This window comes from Ovis canadensis, chromosome 7, assembly GCF_042477335.2.
Source record: "Ovis canadensis isolate MfBH-ARS-UI-01 breed Bighorn chromosome 7, ARS-UI_OviCan_v2, whole genome shotgun sequence".
Lineage (NCBI taxonomy): Eukaryota > Metazoa > Chordata > Mammalia > Artiodactyla > Bovidae > Ovis > Ovis canadensis.
Window position 1 is genome coordinate 73,431,023 of NC_091251.1, and position 25,214 is coordinate 73,456,236.

The following is a 25,214-nucleotide window of genomic DNA, read 5'->3' on the forward strand; positions in this document are numbered from 1 at the left end:
AACATCATATGGTTGTGCCTTTGATACCAATAAGCATCCAGTGAACACCACACCATCGGCATCACACAGTTCTCATTTTCAAGCAATCCTATAATTGACTACAGATTTGGTTCTTTTAAAAATCCAGTCTTTGCATCCATATTAAAGGCACGACTGTCCACTGACGTATGAAAACAGGATTACTTTCCCTTTCTCCATGCATGCGTGCTAAGTTGCTCAGTTGTGTCTGACTCTTTGTGACCCCGTGAACTGTAGCCCACCATGGGATTCTCTAGACAAGAATACTGGAGGGGGTAGCCATTTCCTTCTCCAGGGGTTCTTCCCAACCTAGGGATTGAACCAGGGTCTCTGATATCTCCTGCAGAGACTGGCAGGTTCTTTACCACTAGCACCACCTGGAAAGCCCCTTTCTTTCTCCACATTGATCTTAAACAGTGTATCCCTTTGTGCTCTGAGAATCAGATCTCTTTAGAACAGACAGTTTCATTGTTCAAAAGGGAAACCGTTTATCCCACTTGGTCCAATTGCACAGAAGTTAAAAAAAAAATCTGATATTACTTAGTTTCCATATTTTCACCAATACCAAAGATATTATGCACAAATTCATAGATACAGAATTCTCCTGTTTTTACTGTGATTTTGTAAAGTAACTGAATAGAGACCTATCCGGGTCAAAAAAACTTAACACCTAAACAAGTTTAATGTCATACCTAGTGCAAACAGCCAGGACCCAGTAACATTTAATGTCCTTCATTATTATATCTTTAAATCTTACCAGTGCAAGCAAATGTGAAAATCCTTAAACTGCTGGCCTCAGTGTTCCCATGTCAACTGGCATATGCTCAGGCTGGAGTTCCTGCCAAAAGTCAAAGGAAAACGTTTATGAGACAGAGACTGATGGACAATTATTTTAATTCTGCATGTACACCACTCCCAGCAAGCTTGGCTTATGAACACCTGCTGCTGCTTTAATGACAAGACCTCTTCAACACAGCTGAATGCAGTGTACCAAGAGATCTTCTTTTTCTTCTCTTTCTTTTTTCCTACCCTAACTAAGAGACTGATTATTGATCTCCACCTGGATATTCCTATTGAGGCCTGGCCATTCATGAATACAAGCAGGAAGAATAATGGTACACTGCATGGGTAGTTTTAATAAACTGCAATAGGGGCACAGTCTCTGTGGGGGAAAAAAAAAGAACCCATCCAATCTTAATGAAGCGTGTGCTTACATGACTAGAAAGTCTGCGGGCATTCTATAGGCCAAGCATCAAAGAGTACAGAGCACCTGGACTTTGACTACACATCACAGCAGAGTGAGTATAAGACCTTGAAGACACCCTATAGGCCTACTCAAGGGAAGCTGCCAAGTTCTCTCGACGGCCCTTAGAATAGAAGCTTTCAAGCCTGGAACGGACGGATCTGACTATACAACAGAGGGCTCTGAACCCAGATGCAGCTGTATAGAAACATAGAGGATATTTCTCTCCTTTCTCAAGTTGTTTCTCTGGAAGACTTGAGAATCCAAAACCTGAAGACAAGAGGGTGAAAAGCAGCTGAAAGAAGAACTAATTAGTAGAAGTCACCTTCAGATCCAGTTAATGAAAAACCTTTTCTGTTTTAGCCAACCCCTTCTTGTGTTATTTGGCTACAGCTGACATAAGCCAAGCACTGAATTTAGCAGAAGTATATGTAAGAGAAACAAGGCTGTGATATTTAAAAGGGGGAACTGGCTTTTTGGAAATCAGAAACGGCCATCAACAAAGCAAGTGAGTAAGGCTTGTTTGGAGGGCAGATATAAACCCAAACTTATTCCAGTTGTGTTGAGCTGCTTTCTGCACAAATGAAGTTATTAAACCAAAAAAGTCAAAGGCATGCTTTCTAACACATATAATTATGTTTCTTTGTAACATTTGATTTCAACGTCTACTTTGAGTAATAAAGTATAGCATAAAGGCTTTTGACCTGAAATCGAAGAACCCCTTCCCTTAAATAGCTTGCAAATTCTATGTGTTTTGTGTGTAAAGTGTTTGCCCTCATCCCATCTCCCACTCCCAGAAGTCCACAGCTCTCATGAGATTTTTTAAGGTAAATCTGACACATAACCAGTCCATTCTAAAGGAGATCAGCCATGGGTGTTCTTTGGAAGGAATGATGCTAAAGCTGAAACTCCAGTACTTTGGCCACCTCATGTGAAGAGCTGACTCAATGGAAAAGACTCTGATGCTGGGAGGGATTGGGGGCAGGAGGAGAAGGGGACGACAGAGGATGAGATGGCTGGATGGCATCACCGACTCGATGGACATGAGTTTGAGTGAACTCCGGGAGTTGATGATGGACAGGGAGGCCTGGCGTGCTGCAATTCATGGGGTCACAAAGAGTCGGACATGACTGAGTGACCGAACTGAACTGAGCTGACACATAAAAGGGGAAGAACCTTTGGGTTGGCAGTCTAAAACTGTTGGTTCTAATCTTAGCTCAGCATCTAACTGGTTTTGTGACCTTCAGCAAATGACTTCACCTCTGCACACCTTAGTTTTCTCATCTGTGAAATGAGCAAGCTGAACTAGAGAAATCTATTCTTCCAGGTTGACAAATCTAGGAAATACACATAAAACTAGGAGGATCAAACTGGAAGATATCTTGCCGTGTCCATTGGCTTAATCTCCTTACTTGTGGGGGAGAAAATGAAGCCCAGTGAAATTTTCATATTATACTTATGGTGAAGATCAAGGATGGACCAAGAGTTTCTGACTCATACATCAATTCACTCTTCATTCTAACACACACAATGTTTGTGAAGCTCTATTCTCAGACCACACTTTACTCATTGGCCAAGGAAGTATTTCAGGCAGGCTTTCCCTGTCTTGGCTGGGAAAGGGGTACAGAGTGTCCTTGGGGGTTCTCTCGCAGATTTTCTGAGAGAGAGTACATATGCTCAGGTCTCCAGAGAATTAGGCTCTCACACTCACAGCTGTACAACAGGCAAGAAAAAGCTGTCTACAAAAAATAATCAGCATTTTCAAAAGTGCTCTGGGGTATCTTCAGAAAGTGTTCCAGGAAAATTGCTATTAATAAAGGATCACTAAGGTCTCTCCTCCTGGATCCTATTACACACTTAAACATTAATATTTTAGGTACATCGGTGACACTCATTTACTCATCTGAAGTTCAACAATCAGCAAGCATGCCTGGCAACAAGAGACCAAGTCCTTGCTTACATGCAGATTACTGTCCAGGAAGGAACTAAGGCTGCCTAGAAGGCCTACTGCACTCCTGCCTGTGTGCACCAAGCATCAGGGACAGGCATTGCCTCCCCAAGACAGGGGCTCATGCTTCCTTTGGGTTGCCCTTTTTAAAATTTATAAACACAGCTCAAGAGAATCTCTACTACTTCAGTGTGAACCCATTTATCCAAATATCTTTTGTTAAACTTAATAAAACATTAAACTTTGTATATCTTTCCTCATTCTGTCAATTCCTACTTGCTTATCAAAATTCTATTTATTAAAAAACCAGGGAAGCCCCTATTCAAAAATACCTAGATCAAATTTTCCCTTCTCAATCTCCCAATATGACTTTATTCCAGTTACTTAAGAATGTACAGAGCAATCTCATTTATTCCTCTCTTAAAGCACTTGAATTATAGAAATGCTAGACCTTCATGAGTACATAGGAATTATAAACCATTGAGTTCCTTTTATCCATAAGGAAAGAGTGGTCTAGAAAGACAAAGTTGCCAAGTATGTTCATGAGTTATTACAAATCAAAGGGAAAAGAACAGGAGAATACATTTTTGTTGAGCATTTGTTCGGTGCTATGTTCTTTCTAAGAGATTTTAAATACATTATTTCATCTAATTCTCAGAAATATATTGCTCAGTAGATATAGCACCATCCCCATTTACAGATGCAGTAAGCAAGTCACAGAGAGAATAATTTAAGGCAGGTCAAACAGCTGCAAGTGGTAGCTGACAGAGGTGGCTTTAATCTCAGCTCTATCCCAGGATGCCAGACCATGCCAAAGGCAGTTCTTGTTCCCCATGCCCCTTCCCACCCTCTTCACTTCCGCGTGGGGGAGGGGCTGAAAAGTGAAAGTACTGAAATTTACTAAGAAAGATTAGTCAGCCCAAGTGATAAGCAGCTTGGTCAAGGGCCAGATCTACTGCTTACTTCTGAGATCCATTCTCCCTCCCCTACAACATGGCAGTGAGGCTGGAGAAAGGCATGAGAACCATCACTGTTGGAAGGAAAACCATGAAGACTGGCAGAGTCTTCAAGTGTCTGAGCTTCTGACTGCTTATCAAACAGATGGGCTTTGGCAATCATGTCCAATTTCTGAGTTCCAGGAATGATAATGGCTCACTAGTCATAAAATTAAAAAAAAAAAAATGCAAGTTTCCACCTTGTATATCACTTTTAAAGGGAGGAGAGAATTTGCCAATCCTTATTTCCAAATACTATCAACTTTATACACATAGGAGGTATTGGGCAGTTTTTCACAAGAAAAAGGGGGCAGGGATTGGGCTCCATGGGTGAATGCAGCTATTCTTCTGTGGATCAGTAATTCAAGTGGATTTTCTCAAATATTCTCGTGACTGTGACAGCCAGAAGCCTCTAAAATAATGATACTCATAACCAGCCTTCCTGGAAATTTGGGATTTTTCACTTTACAACATACCTTTACATGTGCTGTTATTAAATTTCACAAAAACTACATAAAGTGAATAGGACAGTCATTAGTCGTCAACTTTAGAAATAAAGAAGTTGAAGCTAAGTGAAGTAACGCATAATTAGTAAATCAAGATGATGTGTAATCATGTAAAAACCACACAAGTTGTACTCATTGAGGGCTTGCTGGATGCCGCATCATACACTGCAAAGATTGTATAAATCTGCTCCCTTAATCTTCATAACCACTTCATGACACAGGTATTACTGTCAGGCAAGTGTATGTTCCCCAGTTCTTTGTCTCGTCACAACAAAGATTAGGAGCGACGGACATTAAAGCCCTCGGCGCGTCACAGCGCTCGGCGTGTCACAGTTCTCGGGTCTTGGACAAACCATGTTATAGCTCTTAGGCAAATTAGTGTTACAGCTCTATTTTATTTAGAAGATAGCAGGAGAATCCATCCTTGAAGCATGAGGGCATGCCTACCCAAAGACTTGAAGGGAAGAGAGTGGAGGAGCGCATGGGGGAGGGGGAGACTGAGAGGGAGAGAGAGAGAGAGCGGGCAGGCACGTGGGAGAGAAAGAAAGAGAGAGAGAGCTTTGGCTCCTCCTTTTATATGTTTTCCTCCCCCTGGGCCTGCCCTATGCAAACTGGGCTTAGCCAGGAGTGCTGTTTGTTCTACCTGAAGTCTTCACTCTGGTCCTCAGACCTTCTTTTGTTCTATTTTCGCGGGCTTTTCCCTTCCTTGTCTTTTAGCCACCGCCATTTTGGACTCCTTTTCCCTATTCTACCTACCTAACATTCCCATCTTCAGACAAAGGAGGAATCTAAGGATTACAGAGGACAAAATAACTTGCCTAAGGTCATAGAGCAAGTTAATAACACAGCTAGGATTCAAATCCACGTTTAAGTCAAAGCTCAGAGTCTCAACCAAAATCTGACCATGCGTCTAAATAAGGCAATCTAACTTCCAGAAAGGTCCTTACTGCCTGAGTGTTCAGTTTCATTAACCTGCTGTGCCTGGCTTGTCTGAGATTCTGTAGCCTCTGTGTCACTTTTGAAAACATTAAAACAATTCAAGTTATTGGAAACTTGAAGTCAAGATTCTTTAGTATTACTTTCTGTAAACCACGTGGTTGAGACAAAACGATCTACTTCAGAGTAGTCTAGCTGCCTCATTTTGTTTCCCTTGCTATGCTCTTGTAGACTTAGCTTTGTTGCTTTTCTCACTAATGGTTACCTGCCTACATATAGGTGGAGCTAGTGGTAAAGATGGCATCACCGACTCAATGGGCATGAGTTTGAGTAAACTCCGGGAGTCGGTGATGGACAGGGAGGCCTGGCATGCTGCAGTCCATGGGGTCGCAAAGAGTCGGACACGACTGAGTGACTGAACTGAACTGAGTGGTAAAAAATCTGCCCACCAATGCAGGAGATGTAAGAGACACCGGTTCGATCCCTGGATCAGAGAGACACTCTAGAGAAGAGCATGGCAATCCACTCCAGTATTCCTGCTAGGAGAATTCCATGGACAGAGGAACTGGTGGGCTACAGTCCATGGGGTCACAAAGACTGGGACAGGGCTAAAGCGACTTAGCACACACGCAAGCTTCACACTTAATACGAAGACTCAGAGAATCCTTTTCCTCACTCCCTTCATGGGTTCAAAAAATAAATACACTGAGGAATCGTAGCAGGAAGACAGACAGGAAAGGATATGTGAAAGCACTTCCCTTTCAAAGAGTGGTTTGTTCTCAGGTCCCCTTGCATATGGCGCCTGTGTAAGTAAAACTGTGGCAAGCGCTTCAGAAATGCTGTGGGGCATGTGTCTCTGCATACATATGCATAATGTCCTTTTCACACTTTGGAGTTACCAGATGCCTGGTTCTGCTTGGAAGGGGCTTGGTAACCCACTTGAAATCGTGAGGATTCATAATTCATTTATGCAAGCTGCACAACCCCTCTAGATGACATCTCCTGCTCTAAAGAATGACTGAGAGAAAGATGTAATAGAGCCGAAAATGACAATGAAATATTAGCAGTGCAGCAGTTTATATGAGGCCCCCTGCTAGATGAGGGAATGACGCAAGTCAAAAGAAGAGCCTTCAGGCAACACGAGAAAAAAAACAACGGAAGAATGTCTAGGTGTCAAGGACTAATTTTGTTGCTCTGGGGAAGGCCTGGAGGCATTGATTCATTTTACTGGCAGGTGTGCAGCCCTCTACCTTGAATTCTCCAAGAGCAGGACAAAACCACTTCTGCATTTACACTTTACCTCTAAAATTACCTGATGTTCAGAAGAAATGTTTATGGGAGAAGCGGGAAGTTAGAATGGACCAGGCTGCCTGAGGTGGAACTTTAGGCTCTGATCCTGTTCTCCTAGCACTATCCACCTCCAATCAAATCCTTCCCCATTTGCTCTTGAAATTTTTTTCTGAAACACCAAGCTATTGCCATCTCCCTGCCCCCTCCCACTCCCTTACCTGCCTCCAACTCAAGGATGGGATACTTTTCCTTAGAAGAGAATACAAATCTCTTTAAAATCCTGCCCTGCCTTTTCACCTCTTGCCACATGGAGCTCTTTCCATCTCCTAAAACACTTTCAGTTTACTATGCCTTTGCTCTGCTGTCCCCTTCTCCTGGAATGCCTTTCTCACTTCTCCACTGGGCACACTTCCAATTCATTCTCTAAGAAACAACTGCCACTTAACTAGCCGTGTGAAGAATTTCTCAGCTGCTAGGAAGGAGCTGGTCATCCCCTCTGCTGTATTCTCATGGCACTTGATACTCACCTGTACTTGACCACTTTAGCATTCTCCACTATAATTATAATTTACAAAGTTTAGCCTGCACAAAACTGTGGATTTCTGAAGAGCAAAAGCAATGTCTATAAATAGACCTTTTCATCTTTTATATGGAGCAAAGTGCCCAAGGTATATTTGCTTAATAAACACATGTTAATTGAAAAAAAAAATGAATGGATGTTTCCTTCATTTCCCTTCCATGTGCTTTTAGCAATCCAGCATGTGATTCATCATATGGCGATACACTCCACTGATAATGTTGGAACAAAGCTAACTGCAGAAGGCAATAGATCAGAGTACTGGCCTGGCACCTTTGTTCTGAAATATATCCCTTTCACCAATCTCTTCTTTCCTGTAAGTGATGCTCCTCTATTATGATGCAAGGGTTTTCTCAGGTCACAGTACTAAAGCTCCCAGAGAGAGCTGCAAAGGTCTGGAGCTTTGCAATCAGATGGTCCTTGACTCAAATCCAGGCGGGGTCTTTAGTAATAATGGGAACTGCAGGAAGGTTCAGAATCTAGCTGAATTTCAGGTCCCCCCGTGGTAAAATGAGGATAAATTCCTACTCTGTAAGGTAGTTGTGAAAATCAAGCTAAATTATAGCTGTCAAAACTTTGCTCCTTGTACACTCTTAATCAATGGTATCATTTATTTTTTTACATCTTCAGCCTCTAGAATAGGGATTATCCCTGATGGTTGGTTCAAAGGTGGTTTCTATACTAGAATTATCAAGAATGATTTTCCAAATTATATCCCCACATTCCTTTCTAGAAACACATGTGTGGTATACAGTCACTACTATAAATTAAACTTATGCTTTCTTTCTCAGAAATTATCAGACAGGAGATTGAGAAGCATTTCTCTAGAATATACCTTGGAAAGTTTTGCTGTTTATTTTCACAACTATAATTCTAACTGGAACCCTAAACCTCTCAACCTTAAATGGTTATACCAGTTTCCCAGCTGAAATTTATATTTAGACGTTATCCTCTCGTCAATGCACCCTATATATAAAAGTAAACTTCATCTCTGAAACTCTGGAAAGGCAGAGCAATCTTTTAATGAAATGATTAAGTAGCCGCCACTGGGAGAGGCAAGCCCCTTTCCCCCAAGCATCTCTATATGCTTGGTCATACCTTGGTGCCTTTGCCGATGCTCTTGCTTCCAACTGAAGGGTCTTCTCCTTCCCTTCCTAGTCTCTACACCCCCAAATTGTACAGCTAAAAAATTCCTACACATTGTTTAAGATGAAATCAAGAAGACCTAATGGTCCGCTCCTATGTGGCACCACAGGACCCAGCACACCTCTACTGCATTCGTCACAATCTGTTACAAGTCATCTGTTCACATTTTTTTTTTTTCCTGTACAAATCTGTGAATTCTTTAAAGGAAGAAACCGTGTCTTAATTATTCTCGTATCTCTCCATAAAGTAGATACTCACTTAGTTTTTACTAAACTGAGTTAAACTGAACTGAGATGAATCCCTGTTCGTGCTCCATTTAAGCATTTGACTTGCTACTGCCTCCTCCTAGGATGCGTATATGTGCGCATGTATACATGCATTTCTGGGGTTTTCTCACCACTTTCATGTTCTTCTCCAAGAGATTCTCAGACAAAGATTACACAAAAAAGAAGAGCTGCACATTTATGGGTCAAGTTCATTTCAGCACTCTGGGAGGCTGGGCAAGCTCTCCAGCCAACACGAGGACTGTGAAAAAAGGCTTTGTTAAAACATCTTGCAGCTTCCTCTTCATTAAATACAAACTCGCTCAGGTAGATGGTAAGATAGTACTGCCAACTTGACTGAAACTTCACCCAATCTAACTGCCTGGACTGGCCTAGAATGTGTGATTGTTTCTCTTTATGACTGTCCTGCAAATGGGACAGGATTCTGTTCTCACATGTCTCCCTGTCCAGTGGATGGCACCGCTGCAGGCTGGTTTTCCTCTGTATTCATTCTTCTGTGATGGATGTGTTAGGCCTCTTGGAGTCCCAGAATCAACATTGTTCCTTGATTCAATGTTCATTTATTCATTTATCAAACATGTATTGACCCTCTTCCTTTTGTCACATGCAACGGTAAGTCTTTGGGAAATAAAGGTGCAAAATAAAAAGAGTCTGGCTCTCAGTGAAGTCACCTAGGATGGGACAGGATGGAACAGCAACAAATAATAACAGTAAAATGAGACAAATAGAAAATTGACAGCTGTGCACAATGTCAAAGGAGCCCAGTGAAGGGAGATAAAGAGATACTGATGTCTCTTCCCAGCTGTAAACTCCAGAGAACCTGAGTGCACCCAACACAGACATTTTACTCAGTCCTTGAACATTCTCTGTGAACCCAAGGGCTGTGGAGAAGACTGCTAACCCTGTCACAGAAATTCCTGAGTGGCTCTAAGAGCCCACATTTCCCCTCTGAAGAGCTATTATTATGTACTCAGAGGGAACTGTACTGTGCCAGCTGAAGGCTATTGTCGCATCGCCACATTTTAAAAACCTCTGTTTTCCAACAGATGTAACTTTAAGACTTTGACCAAGTATAAGATGCAGAATGTAACCAAGAATGAATAACAGACCAGGCATATATCAGAAGAACCTTGAATAAAATCCTCATCCAGCTCTAACTCTACAACCATGCCCTCCAATATAATAGCCACATGGAATTCTTCAAATTTAGATTCAGTTCAGTTCAGTTCAGTTGCTCAGTCGTGTCCGACTCTTTGCAACCCCATGAACCACAGCACGCCAGGTCTCCCTGTCCATCACTGATTCCTGGAGTCCACCCAAACCCATGTCCATCGAGTCGGTGATGCCATCCAACCATCTCATCCTCTGTCGTCACCTTCTCCTCCTGCCCTCAATCTTTCCCAGCATCAGGGTCTTTTCCAATGAGTCAGCTCTCCACATCAGGTGGCCAAAGTACTGGAGTTTCAGCTTCAACATCAGTCTCTCCAATGAACACCCAGGACTGATCTCCTTTAGGATGGACTGGTTGGATCTCCTTGCAGTCCAAGGGACTCTAAAGAGTCTTCTCCAACACCACAGTTCAAAAGCATCAATTTTTCGGCGCTCAGCTTTCTTTATAGTCCAACTCTGTCATCCATACATTACTACTGGAAAAACCATAGCCTTGACTAGACGAACTTCTGTTGGCAAAGTAATGTCTCTGCTTTTGAATATGCTATCTAGGTTGGTAATAACTTTCCTTCTCAGGAGTAAGTGTCTTTTAATTTCATGGCTGCAATCACCATCTCCAGTGATTTTGGAGCCCAGAAAAATAAAGTCAGTCACTGTTTCCACTCTTTTCCCATCTATTTGCCATGAAGTGATGGGACCAGATGCCATCATATTTTTCTGAATGTTGGGTTTTAAGCCAACTTTTTCACTCTTCTCTTTCACTTTCATCAAGAGGCTCTTTAGTTCCTCTTCACTTTCTGCCATAAGGGTGTTGTCATCTGCATATCTGAGATTATTGATATTTCTCCTGGCAATCTTGATTCCAGCTTGTGCTTCCTCCAGCCCAGCATTTCTCATGATGTACTCTGCATAGAAGTTAAATAAGCAGGGTGACAATATACAGCCTTGACATACTCTTTTTCTTATTTGGAACCAGTCTGTTGTTCCATGTCCAGTTCTAACTGTTTGTTGCTTCCTGTCCTGCGTACAGATTTCTCAAGAGGCAGGTCAAGTGGTCTGGTATTCCCACCTCTTTCAGAATTTTCCACAGTTTATTGTGATCCACACAGTCAAAGGCTTTGGCATAGTCAATAAAGCAGAAATAGATGTTTTTTCTGGAACTCTCTTGCTTTTTCCATGATCCGGCGGATGTTGGCAATTTGATCTCTGGTTCCTCTGCCTTTTCTAAAACCAGCTTGAACATCAGGAAGTTCACGGTTCACGTATTGCTGAAGCCTGCCTTGGAGAATTTTGAACATTACTAGTGTGTGAGATGAGTGCAATTGTGCAGTAGTTTGAGCATTCTTTGGCATTGCCTTTCTTTGGGATTGGAATGAAAACTGACCTTTTCCTGTCCTGTGGCCACTGCTGAGTTTTCCAAATTTGCTGGCATATTGAGTGCAGCACTTTCACAGCATCATCTTTCAGGATTTGAAATAGCTCAACTGGAATTCCATCACCTCCACTAGCTTTGTTCATAGTGATGCTTCCTAAGGCCCACTTGACTTCACATTCCAGGATATCTGGCTCTAGGTGAGTGATCACACCATCGTGATTATCTTGGTCATGAAGATCTTTTTTGTACAGTTCTTCTGTGTATTCTTGCCACCTCTTCTTAACATCTTCTGCTTCTGTTAGGTCCAGGCCATTTCTGTCCTTTATTGAGCCCATCTTTGCATGAAATGTTCCCTTGGTATCTCTAATTTTCTTGAAGAGATCTCTAGTCTTTCCCATTCTGTTGTTTTCCTCTATTCTCCTTTGCATTGATCACTGAGGAAGGCTTTCTTATCTCTCCTTGCTATTCTTTGGAACTCTGCATTCAAATGGGTATATCTTTCTTTTTCTCCTTTGCATTTTGCTTCCCTTCTTTTCACAGCTATTTTTTTTAATTTTTATTTTTACTTTATTTTACTTTACAATACTGTATTGGTTTTGCCATACATTGACATGAATCCACCACGGGTGTACATGTGTTCCCAAACATGAACCCCCCTCCCACCTCCCTCCCCATAACATCTCTCTGGGTCATCACCGTGCACCAGCCCCAAGCATGCTGTATCCTGTGGCGGACATAGACTGGCGATTCGATTCTTACATGATAGTATACATGTTACAATGCCATTCTCCCAAATCATCCCACCCTCTCCCTCTCCCTCTGAGTCCAAAAGTCCGTTATACACATCTGTGTCTTTTTTGCTGTCTTGCATACAGGGTCGTCATTGCCATCTTTCTAAATTCCATATATATGTGTTAGTATACTGTATTGGTGTTTTTCTTTCTGGCTTACTTCACTCTGTATAATCGGCTCCAGTTTCATCCATCTCATCAGAACTGATTCAAATGTATTCTTTTTAACGGCTGAGTAATACTCCATTGTGTATATGTACCACAGCTTTCTTATCCATTCATCTGCTGATGGACATCTAGGTTGTTTCCATGTCCTGGCTATCATAAACAGCTATTTTTAAGGCCTTCTCAGACAGCCATTTTGCATTTTTGCATTTCTTTTTCTGGGGGATGGTCTTGATTCCTGTCTCCTATACAATGTCATGAACCTGCACCCATAGTTCATCAGGAACTCTATCAGATCTAGTCCCTTAAATCTATTTCTCACTTCCACTGCATAGTCATAAGGGATTTGATTTAGGTTACTTAGAACGAAATAAATTAAAAGTACTGTTCTGCAATTGCATCAGTCACATTTCATGATTTCGACAGGCACGTGTGTCTTGTGGTTACCATACTGGACAAATATTGAATACTTTCATCATCACAATTATTTTTGAGAGCAGTCCTAGTAGACAGTGCTGCTCTAGAAAATAATTTGAATTTTTATCCATTAATTCATTTATTTTATAATTTTACAACTTGCTTACTTTGTGGAAGACTACTAAATCCTGAGTTCTGGAAGGGGCAGAGATAAATAGTAAAAGTTTTCTACTGTTGAAAGGCTAACAATTCAGTGAGAAGACAAATATTTAATAAAAATAAAACACTGGACATTGTGTAATGGGCCATAGGAGGGCATGGAGACAGGACAGCCAAATCTTACCTAAAGTAACAGGAGACCTCAAAGCGAGGTGACGGGATGTGACTCTCGGAGCATGGATCTACTTTCCTAATTTACAAAGTGGAAAGGGCACTGGAGATGGTAAGAGTACATGCCATCACGAGGCACAGAAGAGCTCCGCATGCCACAGGCATCTAGTATTCCTGGAGTGGACTGTAAACTTTTGGAAAGTTGGGTGAGAACAGGATGGCAAAGTAGATGCCACAGTGTGCTGAGAGGTATTGGGTGAGCAGGTGGTGTCAGGAAGAAAGGTCACAAACTATATAACACAGTGATGAAGAACGCTGACGCTACATAAAGCTGGATTATACTCAAAATTTGCCACTGTTAGCTTTATTATCTTTGGCAAGTTTAAAAATCTCATTGAATCCGATCTTTCTGTAAAATGGTGTTAATAACACTGCCAACATTTTCTGATTATTGTGTGGATTAAACGAGACCATGTGCTTGTCACAGTACATGGCACATGTTAAATAATCAAAAATGAAAATCATAATAATTTATTCTATAAGGAATGTGGAGTTACCAAAGTGTCTGAGCAGAAGAATAAAATGATGATATTGTACAGAGTAATGACACAAGACAATCAGCAATGCCAATAATTTCAAAAAATGGCTAATATTTATAGAGTAACTACATGTAAAACATGATTCCAGGTTATTTAAATAAGATAATTTATTTAATTCTCTTAGCAACCCCACAGGGTAGGCTACCACTACTTGCTCCCTTGTATCGATGAGAAGAAAAGGCACAAAATGTTATATAATTTGTCACACAACTGCTAAGTAACTGGTTGGGACTCAAAAAACCAATCAGACTCTTGAATCTATACATTCAGTTTCTAAGTTCTGCCTCTGGTAGAGACTCTTTGACCAGTTTGCCTAACTTTATATCGAATTATTTCCCATCACATCATGGCCTCAAAATAATTTTAAGTGTAGATCTTTAAAACAACATTCTCACACCATGAAAGCCAGAAGCCAGTATGAGTGCTCTAGAAATATACCATAGAAGGTAATCTGGATAGAAATGGGCTAATGCTTGATAAAGTGTTTATAATTTGAAAGGTTGGTTCAGAATTCACTTGGATAATCAAGACGTGACTATTATTCAGGGCATCCTCAACAACAGTGAGCCTGTAACCACCCTTCATAATATCAGCTTCTTTTTTTTAGAAAATAGGGCTAATGTGTATCTCATAGGCTTGTAAGAAACATTAAGAGAATGTGTAGAAAGGATTTTGCACTGTGTATGGCACTCAGAAGTGGTTCATTGAGAAGTAGCATTTGCTGTGACAATCTTTGTTATTTTAATTAAAGTGTCATCTTCCAATACAAGATTTGCTGAGTCTTGCAAAGCCTCTCCTAAAATTCACTTCAACTCTCTCAAACGTTTTAAGAATGGACAGAAGGGTACCATAGATATGCAATTCTTAAAAACAAACACATCCCAGCCTATGACCTAAATTCCAATTCTTCTTATTTAAAACCTTCTCTGATTCAAACTCAGCAACACTTACCAAAACAACCCTGTTTTTACCCAAATCTGAGCCCAGGCTGTCCAAAACAATGATGTTTATATTGACTGATCTCACCAAATGCCTCATCTGGCAGGGAAGTTCTGCCAAATGTCTTTTCTTCTGATTTTCTGTCCTTTAGTTTGACGTTCACCCTCACATAATTCCAATTTAATGAGTGAGATAATATAATTATCCCTCAAATTTGTTCCACTCCTTTAGAGCCCAGCTTCTCCCTGCGGGGCCTTGTCTAGCATGATCATCCTTTCCCCAGTATAAGACACTGGCCTGGGTCTCAGTACTGGCCAAGAAGGTATGTTCTTCCCTGTTGATAATGGCAAGTAATAACTGTTGGAAGCACATATTCTCAAACCACCAAAAACAAATTGTTCTTTTTTTAGTCTTCTAAATTGCATACAATCAGAAAGCAGATGTTAAGGCATCAGCCTGGAAGCCAGAGGAATTGAAATCCAGGAGGCCAGGATTTGGGAAGAGAAGAGGTTCAGGTGGCTGATTGATATATAGTTATGAAACTCTGAGTCGGAAGAAATTCTTGGAGAGATTCAGCCTAATGATGGCTGGTAAGAGAACCAGGAAGTTGAATGTTGCTTTGGCAATTGATTAAAAGCAGATTGTTGAGAGCTGAGTTGTCATGGGAATCTCACTGGACTAGAAAGCTCACTGCGGGTGTGCAGCCTAGAATTACCAGCTATGTGACCTTGAGCAAATCACTCAACCTCTTTTATTCTCTGTTGTTTTCTCATCACTAAAATGCAGAAGATAATTGAAAATAATAAAACTACAAAGTTTTACAACTGAGAAAATGTATAACAGTTCATAATGTTTTAAATGTTTATAAATGCACAAACTATTCTCATGTAAAGAATTTATGCCAATGTATCTGGCAAGATTAGTGGCTCAAAAACGTTGACTGAAACATATCCACACCAATCTTCCAGTCATGTATTGAAATGGCCATTTTAAAGCACAAAGAGGTTCACTGACTTGGTCAAGGTTATACTGCTGGTAAGTTTAAGTTTGGACTTTCCCAGATGGTGCTAGTGGTAAGGAACCCACCTGCCAATGAAGGAGACATAAGAGACGTGGGTTCAATCCCTGAGTTGGAAAGATCCCCTGGAGGAGGTCATGGCAACCCGCTCCAGTATTCTTGCCTGGAGAATATCATGGACGGGGAGCCTGGTGGACTATGGTCCATAGGGTTGCCAAGAGTCACACATGACTGAAGCGACTTAGCACAAGTTTAAGTTTGGTCATGCATTGTGGCTCCTGAGCCAGTGCCCCTAATCATTAGAGTGTAGTTCCTCCCTAGATGAGAGCCTATCTGAGTTCCAAGGGCAAAAGCATCAGGTTGTTCCTGAAAGGTTGATGACAGCTACTCAGAGCCATCACCTGCCACCAGATCCCCTACAGCAGGGGCATAGCACCACCCAACACCACGTCCTTGCTCTCACTTCTCAGCCTTCACAAATGCCCTTCCCTGTCTCTAAAATTATGATGTTGTCTCTCTTCTAAGCCAAGCTATCTTTTTCCAGTCCTTTAAAATTCCCAGTCGAAGCATCAGAGAAATAGGGAATAGGAATTAGAATGTTTTTCATCAGCATTTCAGGATATTGATAAAAACACACAACCACAATAACAACAAAAACCCCTGTCCATTTTATCGGCGTAGACAGAGACTCCAGAACCTTTGGTCCTACTTTGAAGACTTATGAAAGACAAGCAGAAGTTTGGAGGTTTACAGCATCAAAACTGAGGCATCTGTGACTTTAGATGGTTTGAAAGGGTATCTTATTTGATAGCAGCCAATAAAGTAGGAGACGGTGCCAGATCAGATAAGAAGAAAGAACATCTCTGGCCAGAATTAAAAAGGCTATTTTGGGATATGTCAAAAGGAGTAAAGCTAGATTGGAAATGACTGCAAAGGTGATTAAATAGGTGAGAACAAAGAGAACACTTCCTGAGTTCTGGCTGAGAAGGGAAAAATTCTTAATCATCTTTTAATTGTACTTCATAATTAGCCAAGTCACAAATGCCATGGCTGGGATTAAAAGATTGCTCATAAGACAGAAACTGTTACGGATTTTTGCTAGGGAAAGTGCTCGGGGTTGGGGGATGGAAGGAGTGCTAAAGCCTTTCAATTTGTGTAACGATTTAAGAAACCAGGTCTTGTAAGCATATTTGTTCATAAAGCACATTTTGAAAGATACTGTTGTTCTATTTTTCCTTTTTCCCTTTTCCAAAGAAAATGAAAAACAGTAATGGAAATTCTTTCAGGGGAACAAAATCTTAAGAAACAGTGAACCAAATAGCCATTGGAAATTGCTTATGAAGCTCCTAGAGAAAATGGATATATGATATCATATTTATGTTACAATATCTTCAATGACAAGGGGGAAAGAGGAAAAAAAATGAAGTTACATTTGAGTGAGTTATCCCATGCTAAATATTCTTAACTAGTATAACAGAAGGCATGGAAAACAGGTTAATTACTTACAGAAATAAAACAAAATTACCTATAACAAGTATGCATAAAATATGTCAATGTATAATTTCTGCTGGAAAAGCAAGCCGCACCAAATTAGAGGGAGTTAAGGCAACGTCTGTGAGAAAAATAATAATACCTTCAGAAAACTTGTTGTTTGCATTTTATTAATTCTTTGCACATTTATCTAACACCTATAACATGTGAGACTCTTTGCTCATTGCCAGACTTGCACAAACCAGTTAAAGCATATGATCTGCTTTCATGAAGCCTGCAGTCTAGGAAGAAAAGCAAAGTTTTATTTTCTTCTCATCTATGGCCCCTGTTCTCTCTCCATCTCTCTATGTGATTTCATTTTCTTTGTAGTTTTTAATAAGCTCTACAAGCAGACTAATCTCTAAATGATATTTTCAGTCTGAACTCTATTATGAACATAAGACCCACGTACCCAACTAAACCTAGGTAGTCTCATGGATTGTCTACACAGAATTCTAAGAGGGCTGACCAGAAGCTGCTGTGTGTGTGCTTTGCAACCCCTTGGACTATAGCCCACCAGGGTCCTCTGATCATGGAATTCTCTAGCAAGAATACTGGAATGGGTAACCACTCAATACACAGAGTTCTAAGAGGGCTATCTAGATAAATATGTACAAATCAGAACTAGCCCTTCACCAATCTCTATCAGCTGTCTTGGAAAAGACCCTGATGCTGGGAAAGACTGAAGGCAGGAGAAGGAGACAACAGAGGATGAGATGGTTGGATGGCATCACCAACTCAATGGACATGAGTTTGAGCAATATCCACAAGTTGGTGATGGACAGGGAAGCCTAGAGTCCTGCAGTCCATGGGGTTGCAGAGTTGGACATGACTGAGTGGCTGAACTGAACTAACCCAGCTATTCAAGGCTATCATTGGTAAAGGCTGGTTATAGCAAAGGAATAGAGCACAGGACCAGACCCAACGTAGTCTAATGGTTTAATGTTCTCCTGCCACTGTCTTGAAATTCTTAACAATTTTATCTTTGAATTTGTGTCTTGTATGAAAATTTGAGGAAACAATAGAACATGTGTATCAGAAGAGTTCATACACGGATGAAAGAATACCCTTAATATCTTAGTACATTTCATGGTACTTTTTCTCCCGTTTTTTGAACAAGGGGCCCCGCATTTTCATCTTGCAATGGGCCTCTAAATTGAGTAGCTGATCCTGTGTATGAACACCATGTAAATCAGATTCAGGTAGTGTGTTCATGTTCACACTCTATCACTAAAATGCCAACCTGCCCCATTTCATTCCCCTCACTTCCTACTGTGTGTTTTAAATTGACCTTCAGAGGGAGAGGGAGCGGGTGGGATGATTTGGGAGAATGGCATTGTAACATGTATACTATCATGTAAGAATCGAATCGCCAGTCTATGTCCGACGCAGGATACAGCATGCTTGGGGCTGGTGCACAGTGATGACCCAGAGAGATGTTATGGGGAGGGAGGTGGGAGGGGGGTTCATGTTTGGGAATGCATGTACATCCATGGTGGATTCATGTCAATGTATGGCAAAACCAATACAGTATTATAAAGGAAAATAAAGTAAAAATAAAAATTAAAAAAATATAATAAATAAATAAATAAATAAATTTACCTGAGCACTGACATTGGGTCTTTCTCTTCCATGACCTCTTAGATAGCTTGCCTGACAGTGGACTTGGATGTTACCACAAAATCAAGGCATTTTCCTGCATGATAGCACCTGTCCCCTGGACAGGCCTTCTCTAGCCTGTGTGCATTCTTCAGAGGAACAAGCAATGATACCTAAATGGTTTCTCCTTCTTTCAAAAGCATGTGTTCTTTTTTAAATCAAGTGGCAATTAAAAATCCATGAAAAGTCTAAAAAATAAGTGTGCAGTCAATCTCTTCTCACAGCTTTGTGGTCTGAAAACCAGGGTTTTCTGCACAGAATTTGACTACTTCACTTGGCTTCTCCATTGACAAAACCAGTAACAATTTTGCATCTTAAATTTCACAACTTTCCAACAACATTTTCAAATCCTCACTCCCAAAGGCAGAAATGTTTTTAAAATCCCAAGAGTCCTCTTTGAAGAAAATCTCTTCCCCCTCACAGTGCTGAGTGGAACAACGGCATATGAAATATTTTCCAAAGCACGATTAATTGAAGCACTTTTTCTTAGTTTTCTACACTGCAAAATATCTACTATGTATTCAATTTTATAAATCAGATATACTGTAATATCCTACCTTTATGCAGTTGGGAATTATAACATTCTTCAGTTTTTATGTCAAGGAGAACTACACGTTTTGGGCACAGTATCTCAGAAAAATGTATCTTTAAGACCACAGGGATCTTAATAAAGTTTGCTTTGATATAAAATGGCAACAGGGAAGAGGGAAGGATTACCCTTTCTTCACTTAAAAAAAAAATAGGCATCATAGTTTGCCACTTCACAGTAATGTCTTAATATTCTCTCATTTAATTATGTAAATCGTCAAAGAAGGCGGCTGTTGATGGTAATTTACACGTGCAGAGATCTGCTTCCCAGGTAAGCTAATTTAAATTAAATTATAACTAAGGGAGATTTACCACTTGTTGATTGAGAGAGACAATCATTTATAACTCCACCAAAGGGCTAGTAAAGACTGCAGGATTTCAAAAGTGAGGTGAAACAGTAGTGATCCTGCTGTGAAAGGAATCAGCTGAAATGCTATGGAAGGATTTAGTGTTCCTATTGATGTCTGTAAGAAGTGGAGGCAGTCTCTTTTGTCAGGGAAGTGATTAGTGAATACCGTTGACCCTTACTACCTCCACATTCAAGCCTTTCTTTACACATGAAGTTACAGGCTGTTCTCCCCAACGAATTCACCACTCTCTTTTGATACAAATCCAGCACTCTTCAGAATCCTCCTGCATTCTGCTGAACGTAACTGAGAAAAGACCATTGTAAACTGCTGAAGTGTTCAGTGTCCCCAGATCCACTCTTTTCTTTCTTTCTTTTTTTAACCATTAGAGATATTCCATTTCAGTCTGAGAAACTAAGCATGTACAAATTCATTCTTTGCCTTAGGGGCACTTTCGTTACAGAGTGAATGCCTTCCTTCACTAATGACACTTCCAGGTGGGTCTGCAAGATCAAGAAAGGTGCACCAGTCCACCTGGCTGAAGACAAAGGTGTCTGTGATAGTGGCCAGCCACAGTTTGAATTTGGCAATGAGGAGGCTGCAAGGATAGTAAACTGATTAGGAGAGTGGGCTTTAGAAGCAGATAGAGGTGGATTCAGATACTCATCTTGACATTCACTTTCTAAAAAAACTTTAGGAAATGTGTTCAACCTCTTTAAATCCTGGTGTCCTTATGAAAAGCTAGCATTCATTATACCTTCATCACAAGGTTCATATGATGACTTAATAAGCCAATGTATATAAAGCACGTAGCTTTACATAAATGTTCCTCCTCAAAAACAACTGCTCAGAATAACAACAGTTCAGTTCAGTTCAGTTCACTCACTCAGTCGTGTCCGACTCTTTGCGACCCCATGAATCGCAGCATGCCAGGCCTCCCTGTCCATCACCATCTCCCGGAGTTCACTCAGACTCACATCCATCGAGTCAGTGATGCCATCCAGCCATCTCATCCTGGGTCGTCCCCTTCTCCTCCTGCCCCCAATCCCTCCCAGCATCAAAGTCTTTTCCAATGAGTCAACTCTTCGCATGAGATGTCCGAAGTACTGGAGCTTCAGCTTTAGAATCATTCCTTCCAAAGAAATCCCAGGGTTGACATCCTTCAGAATGGACTGGTTGGATCTCCTTGCAGTCCAAGGGACTCTAAAGAGTCTTCTCCAACACCACAGTTCAAATGCATCAATTCTTCGGCGCTCAGCCTTCATCATAGTCCAACTCTCACATCCATATATGACCACAGGAAAAACCACAGCCTTGACTAGACAGACATTAGTCAGCAAAGTAATGTCTCTGCTTTTGAATATACTACCTAGGTTGGTACAATGATTACACACACACACACACACACACACACACACACGTATATATACATGGAAAATGGACAATTCCAACATATTTATGGGTAAAGAGTTCACAAAATCTTTTCCATTTGGCATGAGAATTTGACCTTCAATTAACTTTCAAGCTTGGTTAAGTGTAATATGCCAACTATGTTGCTAACCAATGTTTATGGTAAGATGTGACCCATAATTAATAAATTACATTTGAATGGTGAGGAAAATACATATAAATATCTAGTAGGGACTATAAGTACCCGATAGGAAGCCATTCTTGGGGCTTTCCCAACTGTGCTGAACTGCACTGACATGTCCTTTGTGGAGACCCTGGAAATTATGACTCTATTGTGGTTATTATAAAAGCTATAGGCTCCTGGGGGCACAAGACTTTGAATTATCTATCCAGTATAGACCTTGTCTCCTTATAGCTGGCCTATGCTGCACAGAACTCTGTGAACACTCCTATAGACAATAAACGTCCGGGGCTCTCTCTGCTGGTGTGCTAGGTTCCCATCCAGCTCCTTCTAAGTGAATATGATGTTGGATATCTTTGACAATCCTGTGGGTCTGAATGTTTAGAAAACACGCTGTAGATATTACTGAGCATCTCAACTTAGTTTTTTGACCACCAAGGCATAAGCTTGAAGGTTAAGAGTATGATAACATTAGAGTAACATAGGTTCCGGATCACCTATGATTGCTTGTGGGATACCAGAATTCTCCCTGTCTTCAAATGTGTTTTCCCATTTGCTTGAAGGAGACATTTCTGCTGCTGCTGATTCTTTAGACTGGTAAAGTCATTTGTAGAGGCCAGTAAAAGATTGGTTGATTCACAGAATCAATTCATAAATGTAGTCCTCTCAATGGAACAGGAAATGGCAACCCACTCCATTATTTTTGCCCGGAAAATTCCCTAGACAGAGGAGCCTTGTGGGCTACCGTCTATGCAGTCACAAAGAGTCAGACATGATCGAACGACTGAGCACACACATAGTCTTCTCAGTCTACCATATGCAAATAGCCAAAAAACTAAAACACAGAACTTCTGGAGAGAAGTTTCTCCCCAGAGACACATTCAGTGGTTGGATGAATGGCAAAGGCCAACCAAGAGACATTTCTCATTTTCGTCAGAAACCTTTGCTTACCCCGGTGGCAACATTTTCTCTGGGATTCTTAGACAAAATTAAGCCCTAATGCCCTGAAGCATCTATATTAGTTTCCTCTTGTCACTATAACAAATAACCATGAAAATAATAGCTTAAAATAATATAAATTTGTTATCTTACAGTTCTGGAAGTCAGAAATCTGAGATAGGACTTCCTGAACTAAAATCAAGGTGTCTGCTGGCAGAACTGTATTCCTTCTGGTTTCTCTAGGGAGAATTCATTTCCTTGTCTGTTCCAAAATTCTAGAGGCTGCCTGCATTCCCTGGTTCATGATCCCTTCTTCCAGCTTTGAACCCAGCAGCACAACAGCTTCATATCTGTTTCTGACTCTGACTCTCCCATCTCCTGCTTTCACTTATGGGGACACTTATGATTATATCAGGCTCACCCAGGGAATCTAGGATAATCTCTCCATTTCAGGATCCCTAACATAATCACTTCTGAAAAGTTTCTTTTGCCATGTACAGTAACAGACTCACAGGTTCCAGAGATTAGGTACTGGACTACTTTGTATTACTCCGCAACCTTTGTTTGTAATAAATTAATTTCTCTCTTATGCAAGTATAATGATACTAGTTATGCATTATTCTCAGAAAAATTGATAAAACTGTCACTCAAATCATGTTTGTGATTTAGACATTTAGAAAATTTGGTTCTAGAAGAGTACTTGGTAGGAACAGTGCCTGAAATAAATAGGCAACAAGGCATTTTTTAGTAAGAGTAGTTTTACAGATTCTTTAGAAACTTGGATAGAGAAGCAGGCCAAGGAGGTGGGCATTAAAAATTAAGTGTGAGACCAGAAAGCATATGGCAATGATTTTAAGATGCATTGTTGGGGTAAATACATCTACAAAGAGAGGAATATTGGGGCAAAAAGAGTGGGAGAAAATGTCAAAATGAATGGTTGATGTCCCATAAATTTCATTGTTTGTAAAAATGGGCAAGTCATCAAAGTTGTAAAAAACTTTCTTTCCTAAAAATCTAGCCTTTATTCTAATGACCGGTCGTCGCATATTTCAGTGGATACTCCCACAAGAAATATTCAGCAAAAAAATGCATGTGTATAGAAACCACAAAATAGCTAGTTTCACTCCTCCTGAAAAAAAAAATAAAAAATCAATAGTTGTTTCTGTCCCCAAATTTCATCTTAGGTCTCTGTGAAATGTGCAGTTCAATTTAGAGTTGTTGGGCCACTCCACTGAGTGAGAGTTTATATACAATTCAATATTAATTTTCAATCAACTATCAACCAAAACACTCCAGTTTGACAGCCACCTCTTCGAATTCAGCTTGACATTATCTTTTAATCAGTAATAGGAGCCAATGCCTGCTGGATTGATCCTTACAATCATCACAAAAGGTCCAGGAGGAAAACTGGAAGACTCATTACTGTAAGTACTTGTTTAGAGTGCAGCAGAACTTCTGGTATAAACTTTAGGCTACCTAATCTAGCTTCTAGACTGTTTTCCATGCTAAGAGTTTTGTAATGGTAAAAGGAGGCCTGGCTGTAGTTGTGTTTCTGCCAGTATCCAGTGTGTACGTGACCAGAGAGCAGCTCAGACAGCAGGAGGGAAGCCAGTCTGGCCGAGTAGGGTCACTGATACTTGTCTGGGGGAAATGCTTATGAGTAGTAACATGAGCCACTGTCCAGTACAATAGCTCACAATCTAAGAGGAAATACGTTCAGAAGAGAAAGCAAAGCAAAAGGAGTGAACTTGCCAGACTGGTAAACTGAGAAAGCAAGGGCCAAATTCAGGAAGAAAAGCTCATGACAGATGAGTCTTATTGAGAAGGAGGGGATTAAGAAAAGGAATCGGGCCATAGCAGGATTTGAGTGGAATATGCACACTTGTGAAGCCTAGACTGCTTCTGACTCATCTCCACACCCTCACCTCTTGATTGTTATTACAAGCAGGAAACTAACACGTCAGACAAAACAAAAATGGAAGAAAAATGTCAACTTAGTAGGAAAGATAGATATCAAAGCTGGTAGAAAGAAAACAAAGATAAATTGATATAAATGCTTATATCAAAGAGAAGGACACCTAGAGAATCATTGGAGGTTACCTCTTACTACTGTCTCCAGAAAGGACCTTTCTGAGGAAATGATGTCTAAGCTAAAATTAGAAAGAACAGCCCTGTGAAGACTTATAGAGCTTGCACCACTGTGTGCTGTGTTAAGTTGCTTCAGTCTTATCTGACTTTTTGCAACTCTGTGGACTGGAGCCCACCAGGCTCCTCTGTCCATGGGATTTTCCAGGCAAGAATACTAGAGTGGGTTTCCATGCCCTCCTCCAGGAGATCTTCCCAACACAGGGATCAAACCCGCATGTCGTAAGTCTCCTGCATTGGCAATCAGGTTTTTTTACCACTAGTGCCACCTGGGAAGCCCTACAAAGTTTGAGGGAACTGTATTTGCAAATGTCCTGAGGCCAGAAAAATCTTGTCCTATTTGAAGGACTGGGAAAAAAAAACAGTGACGCTCGTAGTTCAAGATGAATAATTTAGATGAAGTTAGAAATACATATGTGGTAAATTGTGCTGTGTGCTTAGTCGCTAAGTCATGTCTGACTCTGTAGTCTGCCAGGCTCCTCTGTCCATGGGGATTCTCCAGGAAAGACTACTAGAGTGGGCTGCCATGCCCTCCTCCAGGGAATCTTCCCAACCCAAGGACTGAACCCAGGTCTCCTGCATTGCAGGCAGAGTCTTTTCTGTCTGCGCCACCAGGGAAGCCCAAGAACACTGGAGTGGGTAGCCTATCCCTTCTCCAGGGGACCTTT